Source organism: Urocitellus parryii, chromosome 5, assembly GCF_045843805.1.
Source record: "Urocitellus parryii isolate mUroPar1 chromosome 5, mUroPar1.hap1, whole genome shotgun sequence".
In the NCBI taxonomy this organism is placed as follows: domain Eukaryota; kingdom Metazoa; phylum Chordata; class Mammalia; order Rodentia; family Sciuridae; genus Urocitellus; species Urocitellus parryii.
The window spans coordinates 86964598-86992084 of record NC_135535.1 but is presented as its reverse complement, the minus strand read 5'-3'; positions in this window follow the sequence as shown (position 1 = coordinate 86992084).

The following is a 27487-nucleotide window of genomic DNA, read 5'->3' as shown; positions in this document are numbered from 1 at the left end:
GAAGCATTATAAATTATTGTAAGATAAACACCTTTCTTCGTTTTCTTTGCCCCAATTCTCAGGTTCCATCAGGGGTTGATTATAAATCATTTGCCATAAATACCATCAGGCATATTCCAAAACAGAGAAGAAGTTATAATTGCATGTGCCAAAACAAACTGACCATCTTCATTGACATAGAGAACATGAAAATGTTCTCTGGGACATATCCTCCCTACACTGAGGACCAGGGTTATCCAGGGTGCTCCAGCTGGGTGGTCCCATTTTCTCTGTGTTCTTCCAGCTGTTCCATGCTGAGTTCATGAATCTCACCTTTCCCTGAGAGTATGGTACCATCCTTCTTGTGATAAAAGTTGATAAATGGTTATATTGATTTTTAAAATGCAGTAAAATGGCTGGTAAAGCACTTGTGTAGAAGTTCATTTTGGAAAAAAATCTAGAATAGTTATAGGTTCATGTTAAACACAGTATGCTATTTTTCTTCATTTAATTAAAAAAAAATAACTATTGTCCCTTGATCCACCTACTGCCGCCATCCACTTTGTGCTTATACTTTCCCTACAACTTAATAGTCTTTCATTATGTATCCACTTACTAGCACTTTGTTCTTATTGGCTAATGCAGGTTTTAAAGTAAGATAAAAGTCTTTTGCATTGCACCCCTTGCATATAAATTATTTGGAAATCAGAATCACACGATGCAGACAACAGGTCTCTCCTAACAACAGCCAGGGAACACATGGCACATGTTTTCCTGACAAACCATTCACTGATTAGCTCACAGAAGAGGTTAAAAAAAAAAAGTCAACTCTTCGGACAGTTCAGTAATTCTTATAGCAAAACAACAATCTGAAAGTACAGGCTTCATTGAAAGTAGCATGCATTCAAATTACCTTCCATTATACAAGTGCTTTTCCATTAATCACTTGTGGAACAGGACCAGAAAGAGAAAAGAAAAAGAATTTTGGATGGATCCTTAGGTCTACAGAATGATACAAATTTGGTCAAGAATCATTAACTTAGAAAAGAAGAAGAATTAGAGTCCAGTTAGCTACATTCACCACTGGTCTCCATTGGAGACTAATGGAATAATTGGAATAAAATATTTCTTAAAGATAGCTACCATACTTCATAAATCTAAAAGGGGTTATTCAGCCCTTATTATAATTTAGTCATTCAGCATATAAGGAATGAAGAATAACCATAAAATACATGATAGTAGTTTTTATGACACATATTCAGACACACTCTTGTAAAATAGGGTTTTGTTTTCCTCCAGATTCCATTCTGAATAATGCAGTGATATCATAGATTTCCCCAAACTCTGAGCACAAAGAGAATCTCTGTGAAAGTAAGATGAGAGACATTTTCTGGTGATTATAAATATAGTTAATTTTTCTAAAAGAGAATCATGAATTACATTAAATTTAGACTATTAATCCTGGGTCAAAAATACATAAAAACCCTTATTTTAATGCAAATACAATTACCCATTGTAAAATTTGTTTTTATGGATTTATTTATTACATGACCTAAAGTTTCTCTTAAGGACGAATCTCAGAACAATATCCCAAAGGATATAAAGACCATGAAGACATAAAACATAGACCCTATTAGGAAACTCTAGCTGAGAGCTTGCTCCTCACTTCCTGTCTTTTTATTACCATTTCTCTTTCCCCCAATACCAATAACTCCTACTTATTATCCCCATTTCCTTTCTTTTTTTTTTCCTTCTGGAACAGCATGGGGTATAAAGTAGTTATTCAGCAAACAGTTACTGAGTAATCAGGTCACCCCAATCCTTACAGGGTACTATTTCTTCCCCCCTTTTGCATCCCAACACTCTTCCACCATGTTCTCTGAGTAGTAACAAAAAGAAAATTCAAGAAACATATTAACATGGTATGATGGTTAGATGGATATGTTCAGATTAAAATAATATACATTTTCAACGCATATATTTAAGCTCTCTTTCCTTCAGTATTTAAACTAATTGAAGTCTCTTTCATCTTAAAACCATAAAAGAAAAAAAAATGTTTTGCATAGCATCATTTTACCTCCTGAGAGAGATAGGACTGGAACTTTGTTTGAAATTTCCTTTCTTTTCTTCTTTTATTTTTGCCCTGTATATAACATTCTTATTTCTCCACAATCATTCTTCCAAGGCAGCTGATGCTAGGCCTCCAATAATCAACACATCACTGAATCCAAGGGGTAATTTCAGATCTACATCTTCAGTAGTATAGTCTCTTCTTTCCTTATGTATGCCTATAGATTGAACGTGTCTCCCAAAGCTGAGTGTTGGAAACTTAATCCCCAATGCAAAAGTGTTGAGAGGTGGAATCCTTAAGAGCTTGTGCCATAAGGACCCTGCCCTCATGAATAGGTTGGTGCCATTCTCATGAGCAGGATCCTGATAAAAGGGTAAGGTTTTTTCTTTTCCCTTCTCTCTGTTGCACTTGCCCTTCCACTTTCTACCATGGGATGAAACAGTAAGAAGGTCCTTGCCATATGAGAGTCCCTAACCTTGCAATTTCCCAGTCTCTAGAATATTAAAAACAAACAAACAAACAAAAAACTTTATAAATTATATAGCTTCAGGCATTCTGATTGTAGCACAAAATATAAGACATACCCCACACTCTATTCTCTGACCTTTCAGGAAATTCTATTATACAGTTTCTCTTTTTTTTATTTGTTTTTTTATTAGTTGTTCAAAACATTACAAAGCTCTTGACATATCATATTTCATACATTTGATTCAAACGGATTATGAAGAACCTACTCCAAAATGCTCTCCTCCAGTTTTCTCTATGAACCCCTTTTTCTCCTCAGAGCATGCCTGGATGTTGATGTCCCTTAGGGTTATGTCCCAGGCTCTCTTTTAATTCCCTACATAATCATTCACTCCCACATTTTAAATTATCACCTACATGCCAATGACTTCCAAATCTATATCTCCTTCCTGGACTCTTAGGACATGTCCCAAAGCCAACTTAATCCGAGTATCTACTCAACATCTCCATGAGAAGCCTTTTAGGAAATATTAAATTGATGTGCTCAACATTCTCTGTTTCAGTTTGGATACATACCATAAAGCATGCTGCTGCTGAAGGCAAAAGCCAAGAAGTCAACTCTACTCCCCTCCTCACTCTACGCTGTCCTCCACCTGACTATAAATAGCATTGCTCTAGAGCATCTCATGATTAACAGGTTTAATATGACATTTAATATGACACCTTTCTGCATCTCCACAACACCATCCTATTCAGCCTATTCGCATCTTTTTTTTTTTTGTATGACAAAATCTGTTTAAGAAACAGTTATGATTTGGATGTGAGGTATCCCCCAACCACTTCAGTTACCACTCAGTTAATCCCTATCAGGAGATTAAATCACTGATTGGGTGAAAACTCTTAGGACCCTATCATTTCTTCTCTGAACCTTCTTGCATGTGTGGCTGGAGGAGGTAGGAATTGGGGCGTGGCTTTGGTGTAAATCTTTGTATCTGGAGAATGGAGTCTCTCTCTCTGCTTCTTGATCACCATGATTTGAGCTGCTTCCCTTTGCCGCACACTCCACCAAGATGTTCAGCCTCATCTTGAGCCCCCAGAAGTGGAGACAACGTTCTATGGACTAAGACCTCTGAAGCTGTGGGTCCTCAAATAAACCTTTCTCCTCTACAATTGTACTGGTCAGGTCCTTTAGTCACAGAAGTGAAAAAGCTGACTGAAACAGAAATATTATTTTGTTAATGCAAATCTATCAGTGTTATTTCCTAGCTAAATACCTTCTTTGGCTTTTTTTTCTGACAAGACTCCATACCAGTCATCCCCTAATCTAGCTGAAAGTAACTCCTCACCTTGTCAGTCAGTATACTTCTGTCTCTTTTGTTCTCTGTACACCAGCATACTGCTCTCTCTGCAGTCACAGTACATCATGGCTGACCCTTATCTCACACCCACCAAACCAACTGCTTCCTCCATGGAATTCTCTCTTTTCCTGGCATTTTTCACTTAACTACATGCTGCTTCAGATCAATCTTAAAAGGCTTCTCAGAATGCTTTCCTTAAAGTGAGCTCAATAAATCAGTTTTATGGTTATATGTTTAAGTATTGTATGGTTGGTATATGCAAATATATTTAATATAAGATTGCAAATTATAAATAAACAGAATATTTTCAAATAAAGACTAAATAATAAATAAAACAAGTTAGTTGTTTGTGTAGCTCATTACCTTCTTAATGCCAGCAGGCCACTGCTTTGTCACTTATTAAATTTGTCCTGTTAGTCATTTGATAAATATCTTCTAAGAAAAAAATCTGTGCCAGTTACTGTGCTAAATATTAACAGGACACTCATTGAAACAGGAATCGACCTTTGCTTTTCTCTCGTGAAAGTGGCAATATGGTGGGGGAGATGAACACAAGGATGTCAAATTCTACAGTTTTTGTAAGCATGTACAGGAAACAAACATGATGAAATGCTAGTGATAGAGGTCAAGGGTCTATTTAGATAGGTTATGAGGAAGACCTCTCTAAACTTGATCTTCTAGCAGAGGTTAAAGAATCCAGGCAAGATGGGTAAGTGTGGAGGAGGGGTAGTTCCACTCACTAGGAACAGTGTGGAGGTCCTGATTTGGGAGCAACGTTTAGCATATTCCCCAAACTAAATCAAAGAATAATTTCACCTTCATAAGCAGGGAATTAATGGCTCAAGTTGAAAGTACAAAAGTAAGAAGCCATATTCTGCAGGACCTTGTTGGTCATGGAAAAAAAAAAAAAACTGGATTTAATTCCAGGTACAATGAGAAACTATATGGTGGGTATCTGGAACAGGGGAATAATGTGATATGATTATAATATGATCTTATTTACATATTAATCAGATTGCTATATAAGGAACAGATTGTCAGGGTGAGGGCATGGGGTTTTAGGTAAAGTGACCAGTTTGGAAACTCACTAGAGTCTGGAGGAAAAATTATGGTGGACTAGGAAGGTAGCAATGGAGAAAGCATATACCAGGAAAGCTTCAAGATGTAATATGCAAATGAAAACATTGGGATTTGCTAATAGATTTAAACACAATTATGCATATTTACAAGAACATCTGACTACTATTAATCTATACAAACATTCAGTCATGACTTAACTTCACATTGTGATTATAATGGGTATAATCAGTTGGATGGATGATACTAATTTAAAGCAAAGAATAATTTAGAGAAAATATTAAAAATACATCCATAATGAAGGTTCTTTTGAAGAAATCTTAAACACCTTTTCAGTTGAATAAACCCTTTATAGTCATTAGCAAAATACTGAAAAGTTTAGTCTCTATCTGTTAAGAAGAAGATCAGTAAAATGGGAACATTATTTTGTCGTGGAGAACGCACCTTCTACAAATTTGGGAAAGGGATGCTGTGAACTCTGTTAACAGCACTTTCATTGTCCATCATGATATCCCATGCCCTTTCTGATACAATCACCCCTTGTCCTTCAGTGGTGCTTCTCTCTCAAACTTTTGTATAGGCTCATGGCCTATGCCTAGCTCTGTCCCCAATCTCACTGGCCTTGACAAAACTGTGTAGGGATGGATGAGCATGTAACCAAATCAGTCCTTCTCTGTACTTTTTTTTTAACCCTACTGGTAGGTGGTTATCTATCCCCAGTGTACAACCAAGGCTATCAACATAGAAAAAGCCTGGGTTTAGCTAGATCCCTAGATAATAAATCAGAGCAGAGTGAACCAGAAGATAATAGAAAAGAAGAAGAGTGAAGAGAGATCCTGAAACCACACTTGTTTAAACCAATATGGGTTGAATTTATCTTGCTATAACTAAAGGTCTTAACATACAAAAAGTGAGATAAGTTTAATAGAATCTAAAAGAGATTTTGATAAACATCTTAAAGGTTAAAATTGAAAAATATAAAGGTGGAAAAGACAACATTAGAGTTTTAGATTTTTCTTCATTTGTGTTAGAATATAATTCTATGTACTCCATCTGTAAATAGTTCTAACATAGCCATGGGTAAAAATTCAAACTAAAAATCAGTATGTGTGTTTTTGTGTGTGACTGCATGTTTGCGTGAGCATATTTAAGATCATATGATCTATATATTTAATAAATTTGGAAGGTTACTGAAGAAATTGTTGATGGTGGTCACCACTGAGAAAGGCTAGAAAACAAAGGAATAGGAGGGAGCAGAAATATGGGATCTGCTAGAATTATAACCAAGAAGCAGAGAAGACAGATCTGAAATAGCATATTTGGAAGGAATGGAACAAATATATGTGTGTGTGTGTATAAATACATTCAGATCTTTCAATAACATGATTATATTAGGTTCTTCTGAAGAAAGCTAAGCATTCAAGTGTGAATGTTGGGGCCACTATATTTTCTAAACATCTATTTAGCTCCAGTGAGTAAGAAATAGAAATGTCGGGAGAAAAATAAGAAAAGTTATGAACAATCTACTTCTTGGGGTAAGACAGAGAAAGCAGGCCACATAAAATCATATATTGTAAAGATCTCATGTAAGTCTAGCTCTGATCTCATCTCCAGGAGACTGAAATTTTGAACTTCTAACTTATTCACATATATGAATCCATGTATGTGGCATGTATTAATAAACCTTATAGCAATAATAAATAAACCATGGCAATTAATTGCCACAACCCTGCTGGGCACAGAATCACAAGTCACTCAAGCAGGAACAAAACTGTATTTTTAAAAAGGCCGCCAATACCCCCTGCGCAACCGGCTAGCAAGCTGGTCCACACACGTGGGGGCGTCTACCTAACCGGAACCGGGCCGGACCTCCCCCGGAAATTCCCTCCTACTATCCTTCCCCAACCAATGGGAACTCTCCGGGAGTCCCGTAACATGAGTCCCATAAGTAGCAGGCCCAGGTGAACAGCAGGAGTCTAATTTCATATGAATGTAAATCTTTTTTTTTTTTTCTTTTCTTTTTTTTTATTGGTCGTTCATAACATTACATAGTTCTTAATACATCATATTACACGGTTTGATTCAAGTGGATTATGAACTCCCGCTTTTACCCCGTATACAAATTGCTGTATCACATCAGTTTCCCTTCCATTGATTGACATATTGCCTTTCTAGTATGAATGTAAATCTTAACATAATCATATCATCTCAATGGCTAGCTGGCAGTCACCTTAACCAAAGGTGCCATGCATCATAATACTTTGCTGTGGCTCCTAGCAATTAATAAACCTTAGTTAAGAGTAGACTGCTTGGGAGAGCAGCAAAAGACAGGCATGTTTGGTCTTCCCTAAACTAATAATTATGGAAATCAGGGACAAGGAGAAAAAGGAAAAGGAAACCAACACCTTAAAGTAGAACAGAAAGGAGGCAGGGCTACCACTATCCCAGGGTTCCACAGTGCTGACCCAGGCTGCCTCCTTCTCACCATTTGATGCTCCATTTAATGTGGACCTTCTCTTCTTCCCAGCCTGCTCTATGGGAAAGCTGACCCTGCCTTTCTTCAGCTACGTCCTAAACTTCAAAGATAACCAAATGAACATATTCAACTCTCACTTCTATCCCAAATGCCAGCTTCAAGCTTTCATCTGGAAGTGTCTCTCTAGGTGAACCAAGCCACTAACATCTAACACATTTATAAGTGACTTGTTATTCTCCATCTCTCAGACTTGTACTGTCTTCTGATTCCCAGTTAAAGGGAATTGTCTAATTATCTAAATTAGAAATCTCTGGATTTCCTTCAAAACCTCATGATACAAGGTTCAACTCCAGTGATAGTTCATCTGAAACATTTATCATTCTCCTCAGGAATTAATCTATCTGGTACATCTACAATATAGTATTGTGTAAATGGCTTTACTCTAGCATTTATAATACATGTGGCAGGGTTTAGTTTTGTGACATTGATTGACATTAAAACTGGGAATTCCTAGAAGGGAAGATATATCTGCTGGATTTTTCAAAAAAGCATAAACTAGTACTACATTTATAAATAAAAGCTGAATTATTAATCATTAAGTTTATTTATACCACTTGATTCCACTTCACAAAGAATAACCCATTTGGAATTGCAATTGCATTACTACACCAACATTTTAAACACACAGCATTAACTTTACATATATTTACAATCTCACTGTAAGAATATGCAAAAGATGAAAATGTACGGCAGAAGTGAATATCAGGTGGATGATTTTAGCTCTGCAGCTGCTATTATTTATATTTCAAGAATTTTGAACTATGTGAGTCATGGCACATAGTATAAATTCATGTGATTGCCATGTGTAGGATTTGTGAGAAAAAGAAGAAAGTGGTACACATCTGTGTTATTAAAACAGTGTCTAGGTTTAAAATAAGTACTTTCAGACTTCACAGGTTCACTGGGCACAAATCTGCTACCTCCATATTTTGTCTACACTGACTAGATTTCCTGTGCTTCTTCTTTGTTGTTTTTCCTCTCATGTCAGAAGCTAATTCAGACTTGCTCAAGTCGTTTAGCACCAGGAACATGACCACATCTTTTCACTTCATTGATAACTTAAAAGAGATTTTGTTTGCTCTGTTATCCTATCAAGTCCCCTTCAAGGATCTCTTCAACACCCAGGGTCAAGTAAAAAGTGAAGAATAAGAAGAAGGGGAAAAAATGTTCAATTCAGTTACATTCAATAAACATGCATGTACCCAGTACTCTGCTCTGAGACAGGATACAGAATGACAGATTTGAACAGCACCCATCATTACCAAGTAACCCTCAAGATATACAAATTATAATACTTGGGATTCCATTTGTTAAACTTCCTAAATTTACCATGTGTGCTGAGGGTGCAATAGTCAGTAAGTAAATCCTTAATTCATAGAACCACGTTTTCTAAGAGGGGTTACTTAAAGGGGATTTAATGTTGTTGTTGTTGTTGTTTTACAAAAAACAAAGCAATTTAAGAAAACTAACACTTTAGAAATCCAAACAGTAATATGCATGAATTTTTCATTTTGATTTTATGTCCTGCTCTATAAGTTAAATAAGTAAATAATTATAATGATAATTTTAATATTTATTTAAGTTTAATAATTTAAATGTCATCAGTGTGCATAGGAAGTGGGAAAAACAAGGAACAGACAACTGAGGCTTTTAAAAGTTGAATTACTCACAAGGGGGAGGGAAAGGAGAAATACTGGGAATGATATTGGCCAAATTATATTGTTCTATTGTGTGCATGTATGAATACATAACAACAAATCCCACCATTATGTACAACTATAATGCACCAATTAAAAATATGGCAAAAAGTTGAGTTACTCAGAAGAAGGAAACTGAAGTAGAAATAGTCAAACACTTGGGCTGAAAAGGTAAGTAGCTTTAGGAAAACAAACTGATTGAGGAACAATTCTTAAAGTCAGTATTTTGAAATGCCCTCCAAGATCAAAACTGTTTCTAAATATTCTAATTCTAGTTCTAAAATCAAATGAGCAAAGCCAACAATGCCAACATAATCATGGCCACACAATACTGGTAAAGGATTCATGAACTACATTCTAGATCCTAACACTCACAAAAATTGGTTAAGACACAATAAAGGGCAGGATAGAGAAAAACAAAATAATAGGCCCTTGTGAGGGTTTACACAAGTACCTCAGGATTGCCTTTTCCTGGACACAACAATGCCTAGATAGGGCAGAGAGGTGAGAGGGAAATGGAGGGGGCAGGGGATTAGCAAGGATGGTGGCATGTGATAGACCTCATCATCCAAAGTACATGTATGAAGACATGAATTGGTGTCTACATACTTCATATACAACCAGAGATATGAAAAATTGTGCTGTATACCTGTAATAAGAATTATAATGCATTTAGTTGTCATTTATTTAAAAAAAAAATTAAAAAAAAAAAAAAGAATTACCCACACTAATGGAGGTCCATAGCGTCTGGGGACCAGGATCTTGCGCGAACAATAACATCAACTTAGCACTTTGGTTCTTAAAGACAAAATAATATACCACCTGATTCCACAAATGTTAATGTTTAGTATTTCCGCTACTGCCATAAACAGCAAAAAATGGAAAACACTGGTGGGGGCAGTGGCTTCCTGGTTGGCTTTAATAAGAAGGAAAATCAACTGCAGAAATGCAAAAAGTTACTGATGAGTTTCTGAGTCTTGCTACTGTGAGCAAGTAGATCATTCAGTCCCTGTCAATCCCTGGAGAAAGTCAGAAGCCCAGTTTTAAAAAGTCATAGAGGAAAGGCTAGGGTGGCTTCCTCTCATCCAAAGGTAAGCACTTTATGAACTGTGCTACTGGCGCTGGCGCCTCACCTAGATGTCAAAATAATCTGGAACAACCTCTACATTTAAGACAGATAAAGACGAGATGACTATGGTGTGAAATCAGAGGGGGTGAGGAACTGCCTTCCCCTTTTAAGAGCAGCATCAATTAAACCCAGGGGAGGCGGGAACAGTTTACTAGTTAATTAGTCAGGGGATGTGGTTCTTTCATGTGTAATTCAGAACAGGAACACCTGGTGTGCGGCTCTTCAAAGCACTAGGGGGGGCAGGGAAGCCAAACAATGCAAGAGAGGTCACCACAGAAAGCCACAGCACAAGAACAAAAAACTGTTTCTCTGTGACCTTCACCCTGCTGTAAATAAAATGAGATTCCCGAGGGTCCACTCCCCCCTTGGTCCTGGGAGAACAAACAGCTTCTGGCCCTCTCGGGGAGTTCTAAAAAGACATGGTGTTAACTAATTGTTTTATAACCCAATTAAAAAGAAAACAGAGAGCCAGAGAAATGCAAATAGGGATATAATGATTATAATCACATTCTGATATATAGCACACAGCAAAAATATTGACATGCTGCTTCTCGGCTGTGTGACCAGAGCTGCCCAGGTAACAGGGCACAAAATTAGGAAGTGAGGTGTCTACTTTAGGACAAATTACCTTGTTCTATTGAATCCGAAATTGAGCAGTTTTTAATGGAACACCTCTCCTTGTGAATTCTAAAACAGTGAGGTCATTCTTTTTTTTTTTTTTTGAATTGTTGCTTCTAAACATTCTGGTTGTAGACAGGTTGATAAATGCAGGTGAAGAAACATTAATGTTTAAATTGAGCCAAACTATATATGATTTCAGCTGAGGTATCCATTTAAAGAAAGAATAATAAATTTTTAGGGGTTTTTATTAGTGGGTTCATTCAAAAGGAATGAGGGAAAGTATCTGCTAGAAAGGGTGGAATCTGGTACCTTTAAAAAACCATTGCCGGGAGAAACTGCAACACCCAACACCACGTCTGAAGACATCATGAGAAAGCCTGCCATAAAAAGTCTTAACTTAATTTTAAAGATGGCAGGTTCAGAAGAAAATGTCTTGAAATTTTAAGCATTGATCGTACTTGTCTCTGGTCTAGGGAATCCTTGCATAAAAGCAGTCTTATACCACTGTGTGTGTGTGTGTGTGTGTGTGTGTGTATTCTGTGGATTTATTTGTACAGTGAGTGTGTGTGTGTGCACACACAAAGAATAAGGGGGAAGAAAAACAGGCTTCTGATCCATTAAGCCAAAGGCATTGAAGAAGATAGGGAGGTGGACAAGAAAGTGAAGGAATTGTGAAAATGTTCTTAGCACATCTCTACAGCTCTCTATCTATATTAAGAAGGAACAATGAGCCCGAGATGGGAAGTTGAACAAAAACCACAGAATTATCTGGTGGCACAAGGGGGAAAAAAAAGCCAGCCAAAGGAAAAGTAAAAATAAGTGAAGATTATTTACAAGGGACTTATAGGTTTATGAAGATTCACTTTAAAACGCTGAGCATAAGAATAGAATTCTCCCAACCACTCAAAATTAATAGCTTCAGCATTGAGCTATGTAAGTAACAATTTAAAAAGTACCTTTCTCTGTGTTTCTTTTCAATCTTTTTTTTTTTAAATTTAGTATGCAATTTCACTTTATTGCTGAGGCTGGCACTGAACTCCTTGGGCTTGAGCAATCCTCCTGCCTCAGCCTACCAAGTAGCTGGAACTGCAGTCATGTGCCAAAGTACCTGCTCTGTATGTTTCAGAATTCAGTCATTTATTGGTAAAAGTTAAAATCTGTTCTAGACAGAAAGAAGGAAAATCAATTCAGACCAACAAGAAGAAAAAGTAGTCATGATCAGGCTGGGAGGACAGACACAGAAAGCCCAATTTAAAAAATCAGAAAATATCGTCCTCCAAGGCCATGCAGCAGTTGCAGAAAGCCATAAGGACTCCCTCAGTTTTACCAATATCACTCCAGATCTGCTTTGCTATTTTCATTTGTCAGTGGGAATATCCACTTGCTGTTAACTGCTTGTGTTAGCTTTCTGTTGCTATAATGAAATACCTGAGAAAATCAACTTATAAATAGAAAATGTTTATCTTGCCTTACAAGTTTGAATGTTCTTTCAGTCCTGAATAGGTTGTCCCCATGCTTTGGGCCTGGGTAGGAGGACATTAGGGTAGGAGGACATGGTGGAATATAACCACTTGCATTAGAAGCCAGGAAGCAAAGAGAGAAAAAGGAAGGAACCAGCTTTCTACAATCTCCTTCAAGGGCACAGTGACACAGGACCTCCTACCAGGCCCAACTTCCTACAGATTCCAGTACTTCTCAATAGTGCCACGCTGAAGACTAAGCCTTTAACACACCCGCCTTTGTGGAACATTCAACTTCAGAAAAGTTACTCTCTCCTAAGTCTTGTCATGAGAATCCATGGTTCCTCGGAAGTCCCTCCCCACTACATGTCATTAAGCTGGATTTTGCCAGATGACAGCCTTGTTCCTGGCAGTCTTTGGCTGATGAGGCTTTTATACATTCAGTAAATAATCATTGAGCATCTACTAGGTGGAATGCACTGGTGTTCTGTGAAAGATAAGTGAAAATAAGTTGTATTCCTTGCAATCCTAAGGTCCTACTATCTTAAGAGAAATGGATGGATATATAAATGACTTAAATGAATGCTGAATATACTAATTGCAATAGGTATAAACAAAGTACTCTGGAGGTTCAGAGGACAGAGATGTGGCTAGAAAGATGGGAATGCTTAGAAGGAAGTAATTTGTGAATGAGATTCCTAAAAGAGATTCCAGGTCTGGAAGCAGGCTGTCCAAGTGTAGAGATGCCTAGGAACCAAGATGTAGATGGTGGGAAGGAACGCAAGCCTTCAGGGAACTGTGCCACCAAGTGCACCCCTGAAATGACTGGGAAGCTAGCCTGAACTCAGAGACCTCATGGATGTGCTTCACCTGGTAGATGACACAGTACCACTAAAGGTATAGAACAAGGAAATAGCTCCAGGAGACCTATCCTGTAGGACAATTTCTCCCATAATGATATGGAGACTAGCAAGAGGCAGGGTGTTTTAAATACCCCCATGGGAGTTTACTGGAGTTTGAAAAAAGGTGGTGAAAACAAGAATGAAATGAACCTAAGAGACTCTAAATGCAAAACAGCAGGAAATGATGATGAAGAGGACAAGTGGAGCCAGAGACAGGAGCCAGAGGCAAAGGTACACAGTCCAGCAGCCAAGAGGCCTCATGACAGGTGGGGGATGGGAAGGGAGGCTTGGATTAACATTCTATTGCCATCCAATCCACAGCAGTCCAAATTCCTGCTCTGTCTCTGTTCAGCTTTTAACAGTTACCCTGGAGTTAGAATTATGTCTCCAAGTAAAGGAAGCGAATATTTCATGGTGAATGCTGGATTTAGGTACTACTTTCTGTAACTATGCAAAGTTGGCCATTGTTTAACCTCTCTAACCCTGAAAGTCCTCCTTTGTGCAAAGGGCATTGTAATAGCACCTGCCTCATAATGGTAATCTGATGACAAGGTTAAATACCTGAGCACATTCAGCACTTGGTGGAGTGATATTGTTCAGGTGGAATTCAGACCTTGTGTCTGGATGGGTGGAGCAGGGAGGGCTGTTGTGACAGACCAGGGATCTTTCTGGCCCTCTCCAAACTTTACCTGAGAGAGAGAAAACTTTTCCATACTTTGAATTTAAAAAAAAAAAAAAAAAGAAAGTTGCTTTAACATCATATTCCCCATTTGGAAAGGGGGAAAGGGCACTTGCTTGTACTTCAAAAGTCGTTTGGGATTTGCTTTTTCTTTTGTTTTTAAACGTGTATGCTCTCTGATACATTTGGACTCAATTGAGGGTCTTTGTTACTCTAGCACAAATAAATTAGAGTTTTAATATGTTTGCTATAGGATAGAAATCCATTTAGATCTTACCTAAAATTTTACACTTTACTCCAAAAATAGCATTCACTCTTGAACAGAGCTAATAAAGGTCTGGAACTTAAAAGTATCTCAGTCTTAAAAGAACATATCCCAACAATGAAATGCACTATTTATATTTCAAAGTGATTTTCCAGTTTTCAAAACCTAACTTCCCTTTAGAGGTTTGCAGTACATAGAAAAACAGTCAATTTATTAAATAAACACCAATATAAATACAGTCATTATTAATAATCATAGGTGGCATACGTAGTCTAGTAAAGAAAATAATAGACCTATTCTGGGCACATTCTCCACTGAGACTCTGCAGTACCTGGTAGTGAGGGGGTATGATGAGGGTGGAAGGGCTCCAGGAGTATGAATCGACCTCCTTGCATTGAATTGTGAACTCTGTTCACAGATTTCTAACTTCATCTTTACAACATTGGCCTTGACAGACTTATATTAGTTAAGTTTCTAATTCACAAATATTGTTTTCTTGATCTTACTTCACAATGAGTGAGACTATGTGAGACCTTCAACATAAGAATGAGCAGAAAGATGTATAAAGTTCAAAGTGATTGGCCTTCGCCAGGATCACCATGATGTTTGTGCCTCTCAACTAGATATGGTCAGATCTACCACCCATCACTGAGATGTAACACCTCCTGGAATCAAATGGGGTGGTGCACTGTTTGGCAGTTTGGGATGAAGGGTAAAGGAGCTGGCAACCAACCAAACCAGCAAGGAATGTGTGTATAGTGGAATGCAATCACCCAGTTAGAGGTTTGGCAGCACTCTAGCTTTAACAAAGGAAAGGTAAAGTTCTACTTTGGAGGTCCCTAATAGGTACAACTTTACTTTGCATTTCATTCTCAAATATAGCCCTTTAGTTAAATTTGCTACTTAAAATAGTATCAGCGTCCGTTTTAGTGCCGCAACTCAGAAACAGAGACCTGCTCACTTGATCATCAGCTGTTTATCCTTGTGTTCTATTGCAAAAGGATTGGAGCAAAAAAAGAAAGTGTGCTTGCTTTTGACAATTGAGTTTTTCTCATGTTCATCTGCTAACATTTTCTTATATAATAGTTTGCATTTATTTTGTAAGAACTTATATTGATCCTATAACCAGAGATGACACCACTCCCCTCCAGGCTGGCCTGTCAATCACTATACCATCTCTTCACATACAACATGTTCCATATTTTCTTTGCTAACATAGCCAGTGGTGTTTTGGTTTACTTGCGCATTAAGTTAATGCTGCTTTTTAATGGACACTTAAACATGAAATCTAAAGAACAGGACAGTGAGCTTTTAGTACAGAAGCATTTGTGTGTGGTGGCAGGGTGGGGGCTGGAGGTAGAGAAACATGTTTTCAGGGCAGGTAAGAAAACACACATTTTCATTTTAACATATTTAGTCTTAGAAATAGAGGTCTAAAATTCTACTCTTCCAAAATGACCTTCTGTTCTGACTATACACAGGTGAAAGAGCAGATAATAATAGGTACACTTAAGGGACATAAAAATTTGTCACATCAATTTCAACTACTATGTACATCTATCTACAGGATGATCCTGGGAGCTATTCCCCCCATTTTAAAAATTGCTGTAGGATGTTCCAGCCATTGCCAACTGTGTGTGTCCCAGGCAACATAATAGATTATACCTCGACTCCTTAAAGAGCACCCTGATAATATGCAAGGCTAAAATGTCAGAAGCTATTAGAAACTCTCAGATGCACAATATATCTCCATCCCTGAGTTTTCCCCTTACACTGCGAAACACCAGACAACAGGCATGCAAACTGCTCAGCTGCAACTGTTCCAAGTCGAATAATTACAACTTGTCAGAAAGAATTAATTTTCCCATTTCTCATAAAGATGTGTAAAAATTACCATGTTATTATACACTGACACTCTCTGGAGGCAGACACAAAATTTAATTTTGAATTCTTTCCGCATATTAAATTAAATCCATAAATAAGAGTTTAGGCATTCACTCGGAAGCATATGTTCATTGGGAGCGAAAGCCAACACGAGCCCGGCTGTAATGGCTGTTGTAATGTTTTAATAGCTCGCTTCTTCTAAGCACCAATAAATTTACATGATCATAACAGTCGTGGGCATACAAGAAGCCCATTACTGTCTGGGCACAGGCAGCAGCGTTAACAGGATGGAAAAATGGAAAAAGGAAAAAAACTCTTAAATAAAATTAGGCAACTGCACTTGTCAGCTGCTCCATGATTGAATTTTTAATATTGTGGTCAATTGGTCAAAACAAATAATGGGATAAAATATTTTAATGTATTTAGAACCTGTTTCTGTGGTTAGCCCGCAAAATAGTTTTTGTTTGTTGGTTTTCAGAAAGCAGACCATTTCAATCTTGCTGTTTTGAACTGTTTTATTTTTAAAGATACATTTTGCTATTTTTAATCACTGATAGGACATTTGCTCTCTGTGTGCCATATCCTGTATTGGAGCATTGCAGAGTCGGCTCAGCGGGTGATTCGTTTTAGCCAATGGTGTCTGGCCTGAGTGAAACACTGGAGGTGATAAGAAGCAAACTCTAAGTCTAAGGTCCTGTACAGCCTCTAGGGCACAATAGCACCTTGCCTGTCTGGATGACAGAACCCTATTCTTTCAAGACATAAATGAATACATGCACCACAATTAAATCCACATTGAAAACACTGCAGCTTTCAGATCAGTTTGGAGGTGGTTTACAATCCAATTCTTAGTGTTTGTTTTCTGAACACAGAGCTTACTTCTTAACTTCTATGAGTATATTCACCCTGGTTGTGGAAACAAAATACTGTATGGCAAAAGCTATACTGTAGTTCAAATTACTTGAGCGTTTTCCAAAGACAGAGTCCAAAATAATTACAGTTCAGGTCACTGCTGGCTAGGTGGCATTTCTGATCTAGTCACTGACCTAAAGCTAGGGGCTGGGTAAGTAGATGAGGAGAGAATCAGAGAGGGAATGACGTTCAGGGAAAAAAAAAAAAAAAAAAAAGTTCTGTTAAGAAGTATATGAGAATGGGCCAAATATTGTTCCTTAAAGGCATGAAAAATTATGTATCATTAGAGAAATTATATGATAAAGGCAAAATTTTCCAAAAATTTAGTTCTTATAAAACTGGCACATGTGTTTGAGCATATACTCCACAACCATCCTATAGATGCAACCAAAAACACTTTTAAATAAATCACAGTTACTTAACATCAGTAAAGTCAGCTTCAGGTTTTCTATTAAGTTTGCAGAAAACTGAACTAAGTAAATATCTTAATATTCCAAGTAACACATATTTCTATCAGGTCCCACATATTTTTAAAAAAAGGCAGTTTTTTAAAAAAAATCAGTCATTCTCAAAAGCTTCAGAGAAAAGGACAAAACATATGCATCAAGTATTTCTAGGTATTTCAGAAATAGAAGAACACATATAAAACCATTAGAACATTTTGGGAAAAAAGACACGCCTTCCCACAACCTCATTAAAGGACTCTGAAACTTTTCTTCAAACCTCTCGCCTTACTGCTAAAAAACAAGGTATACATGGAGTGCATTTAAAAACCTCCTTTTAAATCTCTCTTCTCCTATATGATTTAATCCAGGTTGCTATTAAAATAGCTTACCAGGTGAAACATATTTATATCCAAAGTGTTGCAAAATTTTATTAAATGAAGGAAAAATCTGTCAGCAAGGAGTTTTAAGGGGAAAATGGCTATGGCTATACTTAGGTAATGGAAGATGGTGGATATTTTGAAAGAAAGTTGGAAGCTTTTCTTAAGTTAACATGCATACAGGTTGATGAAAAGAACATCAGTCTACTAATAATACTACCCATGGTATAAAAGATTCTGACTAGGAGAGAATACTAGATTAAATAACTTCTTTTGTCCAGTAGGATTTCTTGTTATTGTAAATGGCTGGAAGAATCCTTGAGGAGCAAAGTGGAACTCAGGCCAATCACAAAAGGACACTCATTGTTCCAAAGGACAAGTGCCTTCCTTCCACACTAGTGAATCCTAATGCACACAAATGAAAAGATTTTGTAAAACTCATTTGAATAACAGAGTATTTCTCTCTCAAATACTGTAAACTATTCTGTTTGATTATTTATTATTTATGTGACTGCATCAATGTGCCATATGCCCAAAATTCGAGAAACAATGTAAACAGGTGGTAATAAAAATTTGGGTTATTAGGGTCTGAAATATGATAAAAGGCAATTTGGCATAGTTTTGGGGGGTGTGGGTGGGGAGTGTAATTACTCCAAATGTTAAATTAATCACTGGTTGAATAATGTTTATATTTAAGTGTGAAGGACTTTATGAATGGAAAGGAATCATTAGTTGGGAAATAAGGTAGGCATAATAAAAATGCTTAAGGTTTCTCTGTCATAAAATACCTGGGATCAAATTGTTCAGTCTTTATTTTCATAAAACATGAAGTCTACATTGTACTCACTAGCATAGGGTAGGAGAGAAGAAACCAGGGAAAGGAGTGGACAGGACTGTCAGCCTTCTATCTCACCTCCTCCACTCCACTTCATGAATATGAACTTAAATTGGAGAAAATGGTAACACTGAACCCCAAGGTATAGAAAGAGGTGTAGGATTTGATTTCAGTATCATGAAACTCAAAGTGTCATGCCTCACATGATGTTTAATATTTGGTTTGTGATAGATGTGTTCTCTGCTATGTCCAAAAGTTTATGGCCTGTAGTGATAACAAAGGTATATGAAAAAAATTATCTTTTCTGTTTCCCTTTCCCTCTCTTTAATGGGCAATTGAGGGGTGGATATCTCATAAAGATGCCCACTCCATTTTGATAAACCTCATTAACTGTTGTTTCTCATCTTCATGAAATTTTTCTACCTACTTCTCTATTTTACTTTTTCTTTAAAACATGTACTATTGGGACAAGATGAAGAAACAGGGACTGGATTTACTTTATCACCTGAAACAACTAAAAATGAAAAGATCAAATATGTGGGAAAAAAAGGCTTTTAGGTATATTGAACATGGGACAACAGAGAACACTGATCCCTGGAATCCAAGAAACAAATGAGAGCACCCTATGGCCCTAGGAGAGCTGCAGCTCACCAACTTGAGTTTCAAGGCTGTAGCTCAGGCAAGGGAGAGCTCCATAGGAATGTGGCCTCCCTGAGTTGAGAAGATAGAGCTGAACTGAAGAAGACGAAGGTGGCTAGAGTTCACTGGACCAGCTATTAGGAGAGAACTGCACAGAGAAATTGGGAGACGAATAGAGGGTCCCATTCAAGGATTCAGCAGAATTCTGATCAGCACTTGTAAGAGTAAACTGCCCAAGGCCGGGAAAAGAACCCCCAAGAAAACTAGAGGAATTAGTACCTAGGGGTTATACAGGTTGGGGATCAAGCCTTACAATTGTAACAGCTTTAACAATTATTTAACTATAATTTATGTGTTCAAAAAGCATGGGAAATCCAAGACATGGCAATTTTTTTTTAAGGTTATGAAAAGTACTGTGTTCCCAAGGATGAACATTGCAATGCTTCTAAGCTAAAAATACACTGTATGGGATTAATGACAGGTAATAAACAATGACAGAAAAAATAAAGATAAAAAATATAAGTGAGCTTGAAAACAGAAATAAACAGTATGTTAAATGAAATACATGGAAAAAATATTTTAAAGGGTAGAAATTTTTTAAAAGAACCAAGAGTTGGAGAGTTGGGAAACAGCCAACACCAGGAACTGCACATTATTATGCATGTGAAGATGAATTTCAGAAGCTGAATAGAGAGAAGATAAACAAAAACAAACAAACAACAACAAAAAAAACCCCACAAAATCAAAGAAACCAAAACCAAACAAACAAACAAAAAAAAACTTGAGGAAATAATAACTAAAAAAAGGTTAAATGTTATTAAAAATACATGCTTATAGATGATAGCAGCTAATTAAAACATCACAATCACAAAAAGAAAATTATAAAAACTCATATCAAATTGAACAGCACAAACTAGTCATAAAGATAAAAATATTAAAAGAATCCAGAGGAAAAAAGATATTACTAAAAATAATAAAAATGACATAACAGCAAATTTCTCATCAGAAATAATAAATTCATGAAGTGAAAGCAAAACCTTTGATACACTAAAGGAAAACAAATGAAAGTCTTGAATTGTGTAACTAGAAAAAAAAATCTGTCTAAATAAAGGTGAAATACAATGTACAAAATACAAATAAAAAACATTGAAAGAATTAAACCAGCAGATCTACCTCACAAGAAATTTCAAAGTTCTTCAAGTATAAGATAATGAATTATACTAGATGAAAATATCTATCTAACAAATGGAATGAAAAGCTGGGCATAGTGGTGCCAGAAAGTTGGGAGACTAAGGCAGGAGAATTCCAAGATGATGGTCAGTTTGGGCAATTTAGCAAGAACTTGTCTCAAAATTAAAAATAAAAGGCAGTAGTGATAAAGCCCAGTGGTAAAGTATAAAGGTGAAATATAATGTACAATATTATATTTGTACTTGGGTTCAATCCCCATTATCACATGCATGTGCACACACACAAAAAAAGGAATGAAGAACAGATATGGTTAACTATGGGAATAAACATAAGATTTTTCTAACTTAAATAAACATATGTAAAAGACATGTGGCTGTTTAAACAAAAATAACAATTATGTAGTGCTGAGTTTGCAATATATTAGAAGTAAGTTATATGATAAAAATAGTAGAAATCCCAAAAGGAAGAAAAATGGAAATATACTACTCTATATTCTCTTAATATAGAGGAAAAGGTATGATGTTCCTAAAAGGTAGACTAATCCTAAAATAATGCTATAATAACAATTTGAATAGTTGTAGCTTGTATGTTCAAGAATAAATAAAATAAAATTATGCAACATATTAATTTTGAAGAGTCAAAGAGGGAAGTCTCAAAGAAGAAATAGTACAAAAAAGAAAATAAGTAGCAAAATGGTATATTTAAACCTAAATATATTAATAACAAAATTAACCATAATGGTCTAAATTTCCCAGTTAAAATATAATAATTGACATTGCAAATTTTAAAACAAGACCTATCTAGAGATTTCCAGTAATAACTCCACTTTAAATATACATAGGAGGCTAATAGAAAATCGTTAAAAAAAAAGACCCCAAAGGTTTACCACGCTAACATTATTCTTTTAAAAGCCAGAATGGGTATATCAATATAAGGCAAAGTTACTTTCAAAAGAAAGACTACAACCAGGCATAAAGAAAGTTGCTATGTAATGAACCATTAATTTATCAAGAAGACATAGCAATCCCAAATATTTGTGAGTGATATATATGTGAAGCAAAACTTAACAGATCCATAATTATATAAGATTTTAATATCCTCTCTCAATATTTGATCAAGTAGACAGAAAATCACTAAGGACATAAATAATTTGAAGAATATTACTGACAATTTGACCTGGTATTTGTAGAATATTCCATCCACCAATAGTTCTTTCAAAGTTCACACAGACAGGCTATAGTCAGTCCATAAAATATTTTTCAATAAATTTAAAATAATACAATTCCAATATAGAATGTTATTTGACCACCATGGAATTAAACTGGAAATCAATAACTGCATGACAACTGTAATATCCTTAAATATCTGTAAACCAATATGACACTTCTAAATAATCCAAGGTCAAAAACAAACTCATAAGACAAATTATGAAGCATTTTAGGTCAAATAAAAATAAAACATCAAAATGTGTGAGAACCCACTAAAGAAATCCATAAGGTAAATGTATAGCACAAAATGCCTATATCAAAAAAAAAGAAAAAGTCACAAAACTGAGGCTTTAGTTTCCACCTTAGGAACCCTAGACAAAAGAGCAAACAAAACCAAATGTAAGCAGAAGACGGGAAATAACAAAGTTCAGAGTAAATTCAAAGAAATAAGAAATTTAAAAAATCAATATAGAAAATTAATGAAGCCAAAACCCAGTTAAATTATTGATAAGATCAATAAAATTAGAAAATCTCTAGCCAAATTACTCAGGAAAAGAGGAAGAAACAGAGAAAACATACAAATCACCAATAAGAAAAAAAATGTAAGAAATACTACCACTAAAAATTCTACAGATAAAGAAAGTGATAATAATATTTTGGTTAACCTATGCCAAAAAATTAAACAAATAAAATGGACATGTTCATTAACAGATACAAATTATTAATGTTTACTCGAGAATAGAGAATAGATAACATAAATAGCTCTATTTCTATTTTTAAAATGAAAATATAGATGAAAAAATAAAAAGAAAACATAAAAACTTCCAATAGACTGCAAATTGGTGAAGCCAATATGGAAAGCAGTGTGGAGATACCTTGGAAAACTGGGAATAGAACCATCATTTGGCCAGCTATCCCTCTCCTCAGTCTATACCCAAAGGACTTAAAAACAGCATACTATAGGGACACAGCCACATCAATGTTTGTAGTAGCACAATTCACAATAGCTAAACTGTGGAGCCAACCTAGATGCCCTTCAGTAGATGAATGGATAAACAAAATGCTGTGTATATACACAATGGAATATTATTCAGTATTAAAAGAGAATAAAATCATGGCATTTGCAGGTGAATGGATGAAGTTGGAGAAGATAATGCTAAGTGAAGTTAGCCAAACCCAAAAAACCAAATGCTGAATGTTTTCTCTAATATTAGGATGATGATTCATGATGGGGTTGGTGGGGAGCATGGAAGGATTATACTAACACTAGATAAGGCAAAGGAATGGGAGAAGAAGGAAGGGGGCCCGAGAGTGGGAAGGATGGTGGAATGAGATGGACATCATTACCCTAAGTACATGTATGAAGACACGAATAGTATGACTCTGTTTTTTGTACAGCCAGAGATAAGAAGAGTCGTGCTCTATATGCATAATATGAATTTGTAATGCATTCTGCTGTCATATATAACAAATCAGAGTAAAAAAAAAAAAAAACAAAAAAAACTTCCCACAAAGAAAACTGTAAGTCCAAAATGCTTCACTGCTAAATTCTGATGATAATTTAAGAAACAAATAATGAAAATTTCTATACAAATTCTTCAATAAAATAAAAAAGAAAGGAATATCTCTCAAGTCATTTTATAAAGCCAATATATCCTGCTATACAAACTCACAAAGTTACTATAAGAAAAATACAGTCTTGGATCAGCCATGAATATAGATGCAATTTTTTTCTTTTTCTTTTTCTTTTTTCTTTCTTTCTTTTTTTTTTTAACCAGGGATTGAACCTAAAGTGTGCTTACCATTGAGCCACATCTCCACATCTTTTATTTTTTTATTTAGAAACAGGATCATCCTAAATTGATTAGAGCATCACTAAATTGCTAAGGCTGGCCTTGAATTTGCAATCCTCCTGCCTCAGTCTCTTGAGTCACTGGGATTATAGACGTGTGTCAACACACCCAGCTAGATGCAAATATTTTTAATAAAATGTTAACAAACTGGCTATAATTTAGTTCATCCCAACAATGCAATTGCATTTTAAAACTTGGAAACTGGTCAATGTCATTTACTATATCATCAAATTGAAATGAAAGACTATGTAAATTCCAATAACTGTTCTTAATATAAATTTTCAGTGTACATATAGGAGGCAATGTTCCCAATCTGATAAAGAACATCTACAAAATACTTACAAGAATATCCCACTTAAACAGGAAAGAATGATTGCAACCTCCTAAGATCAAGAATAAGATAAGGTGTCTACTGTCACAACTTCTATTCAATCTTATAGTGAAGGTTATACTGGAATGCAATAAGTCAAGAAAAAGCAATAAAAGGAAAGTATATATGAAAGCTATCGGTAAAATTGTCTTTATTCAGAAAATAAAACTATATTGAAAATATGATTCAATTTATAATAAAGCTACTAGAACTCACAAGTTTAAAGGGGAAGAAAATAAGGTTAATACACAAAAATAAACTATTATTTATGCCAATAAGAAAAAATTTGAAACTGAAATTTAAAATAGGCTATTGTTTTCAGAAACTTTTTTTAAAGGAGGAGTAAGAAAGCCATGAAGAACCGTGTGTTTGTGTGTGTGTGTGTGTGTGTGTGTGTGTGTGTTTCTTGGATTGAACCCACGGACTTGCACATGCTAGGCAAACTGAGATATATTAACATTTTCAATAGCCTCAAAATAATGACATAACTAAGAGATTAATTTGACAAAAATATATAAGACCTATAGATTGAATATTACCAATTACTGCTGAGAGAAATCAAAGATGATTTATATAAATATAGAGATATACTTAGTTAACTGTTTAGAAGACTCAATCTTATCACAATGTCATTTCTATCCAAATCATTTTATATATTACAAATGGTCTCAATGACAATCTCAGAAAGCATTTTTGTAGAATAAGACAAATTCATTCTGGAAGTCATACAAAATGCAAAAACTCTTGAACATCCATACAACCTTAAGGAAAAATTCAAAATTTATTGTACCGATTTGTTTAGATTTCAAGTCTTATGAAGCTATAGTAAACAAAATTCAGTACTGACACAAAGAAAGACACATATATCAATGGAACAGAATAGAGTTTGGAAACCAACCCACAGATATGCAGAATATAGTTTTTACACAGAACTGCAGAAAGGATATTTAGTTAAGAAACTGTCATGTTTTCAAAATAGTAATGGTATAAATGGACCCTGGTATTAAAAATATTAAACTCTGATTCAAACCTGGCACTATATGTTAATATTAACTCAAAATTGATCATAAATCTAAATATAAATCCTAAAAGTATAAAAATTCTAGAACACATAGGAAAAAAATCTTTGTGACCTGGGCTAAGCAAATATTTTACACAAATCAAATTAAAAGAATAATACACAGAAAAAAATCTGACTTTATCAAAAATAAAAATTTCTATTTGTGAAAAGACAAAGAATGGTCAAATACAAAATAAGGGAAATATCTGAAAATCATACAATAATTAAGGACTTGTATATAAAACATATAAGAGAGTCTAAATACTAATAAGAAAACAAATAACCCATTTAAAAATATATCAGAAATTCATATAGATACTTCACTAAAGAAGATACAGAGATGGCAAATAAGCACATGAAAATATTATCAACATTGTTAATCATTAGATAAATGCAAATTAAAATTGTAGTGGTATAATACATATATCCATTAAAATGACTAAAAAAGACCAATCATACCAAATTCTGGCTGGGATGTGGAGAAACTGGACTACCATATGTTGCTGGTGGAAACAGGAAGAGTTTCTTAAAAATTTATGCATTTGGTTACCCTATTACTAGTCATTCTACCTCTTGGTATTTATGCAACAGATAATAGAGAATATATAAATTGCTTTATAAATGTGCAAACAAATATTCATACCTGCCTTTTTTGAAATAGCCAAAGTGGAAACAATTCAGATTCCATGAACAAATGAATGGACACACACACACACATATACATACACACACACATATACACACATATATATGAATATATAATATATTATGTACATATGTAAATATATATGTATCTATACATATAGTGGAATATTGCTCAACAATAATAAGGAAATGTATAGCTGATATACACAAAGGACATGGATAAATCTAAATAATCACAATGAGTAACACTAGAACTTACCCCTCAAAAAAAATTTTTTTTAAAATGTAAATAGGGGCTAGGGCTGTAGTTCAGTGGCAGGGCACTTGCTTTATACATGTGAGGCACTGGGTTCGATCCTAAGCACCACATAAAAAATAAATAAATGAATAAAATAAAGGCATTATGTTCATCTACAACTATACTAAAAAACTAAAAGAAATATAAACAATCTTTTTTATACAATTCTAAACAATGTACAAATCTTAAATCACAGAAAACAGGAGGAGGAAACAACTATTTAAGGTGATTGGTATGTTTACTCTTTTGATTGCAGTAACTGTTTTTTGGTTCCATACATACTTCAATAATTGTCAAATTGTACACTTCAAATATGTGCAGTTATTATGTGTGTGTGTGTATGTATATATATCTGCCTCAATATGTTTATAAACTTATTATGAAATATGTGTATTATTTGGTTATTTTCCTTTACTAAAATGAATGCTTCTCTAAAGCATGGCTTTGTTTACTATATTACTGTATTCCCAAGGCCTAGAAAAATACCTGACTCATTGTAGATACTAAATAGGTATTTGTATAATGAGGAGTCTTACAGAGATTCTTAGGCTCTGATTCATCCAATTGCAGAAGAAGTGGGTTCATTTACAAACATGTAGAAGGAAGAATAGACTTTTGTGGTACTGAGAAAAATAAGATCCATTTGGAGATGTGAAGTTAATCTGTTTGTGGTACTTTCAAGACAGAATGTTGAGTAAGCAGTTAGTTATAATAAATGAGTTGAGGGCTGGGGTTGTGGCTCAGTGGTACAGTGCTTGCCTAGCATGTGTGAGGCACTGGGTTCAAATCTTAGCACCACATAAAAAATAAAACAAAGGTTATGTGTCCACCTAAAACTAAAACAAATATTAAAAAAAAATAAATGAGTTGATGGGTTGATGGGTTGAAGATAAAAATTTGGTGAATGTGAGCTTTTAGGTGCCATTGATTTGAATAAAAATCACTCAAAGAAAACTAAAATTGACAAAATCATGGAATTTGCAGGGAAATGGATGGCTCTAGAGCAGATTATGCTAAGTGAAGCTAGCCAATCCCTAAAAAACAAATGCCAAATGTCTTCTTTGATATAATGAGAGCAACTAAGAACAGAGCAGGGAGGAAGAGCAGGAGGAAAAGATTAACATTAAACAGAGACATGAGGTGGGAGGGAAAGGGAGAGAAAAGGGAAATTGCATGGAAATGAAAGGAGACCCTCATTGTTATACAAAATTACATATAAGAGGTTGTGAGGGGAATGGGAAAATAAACAAGGAGAGAAATGAATTACAGTAGATGGGGTAGAGAGAGAAGATGGGAGGGGAGGGGAGGTGGGATAGTTAAGGATAGGAAAGGTAGCAGAATACAACAGCCACTAATATGGCATTATGTAAAAATGTGGATGTGTAACAGATGTGATTCTGCAATCTGTATTTGGGGTAAAAATGGGAGTTCATAACCCAGTTGAATCAAATGTATGAAATATGATATGTCAAGAGCTTTGTAATGTTTTGAACAACTAATAATAAAAAAAGGAAAAAAAATTTAAAAAAA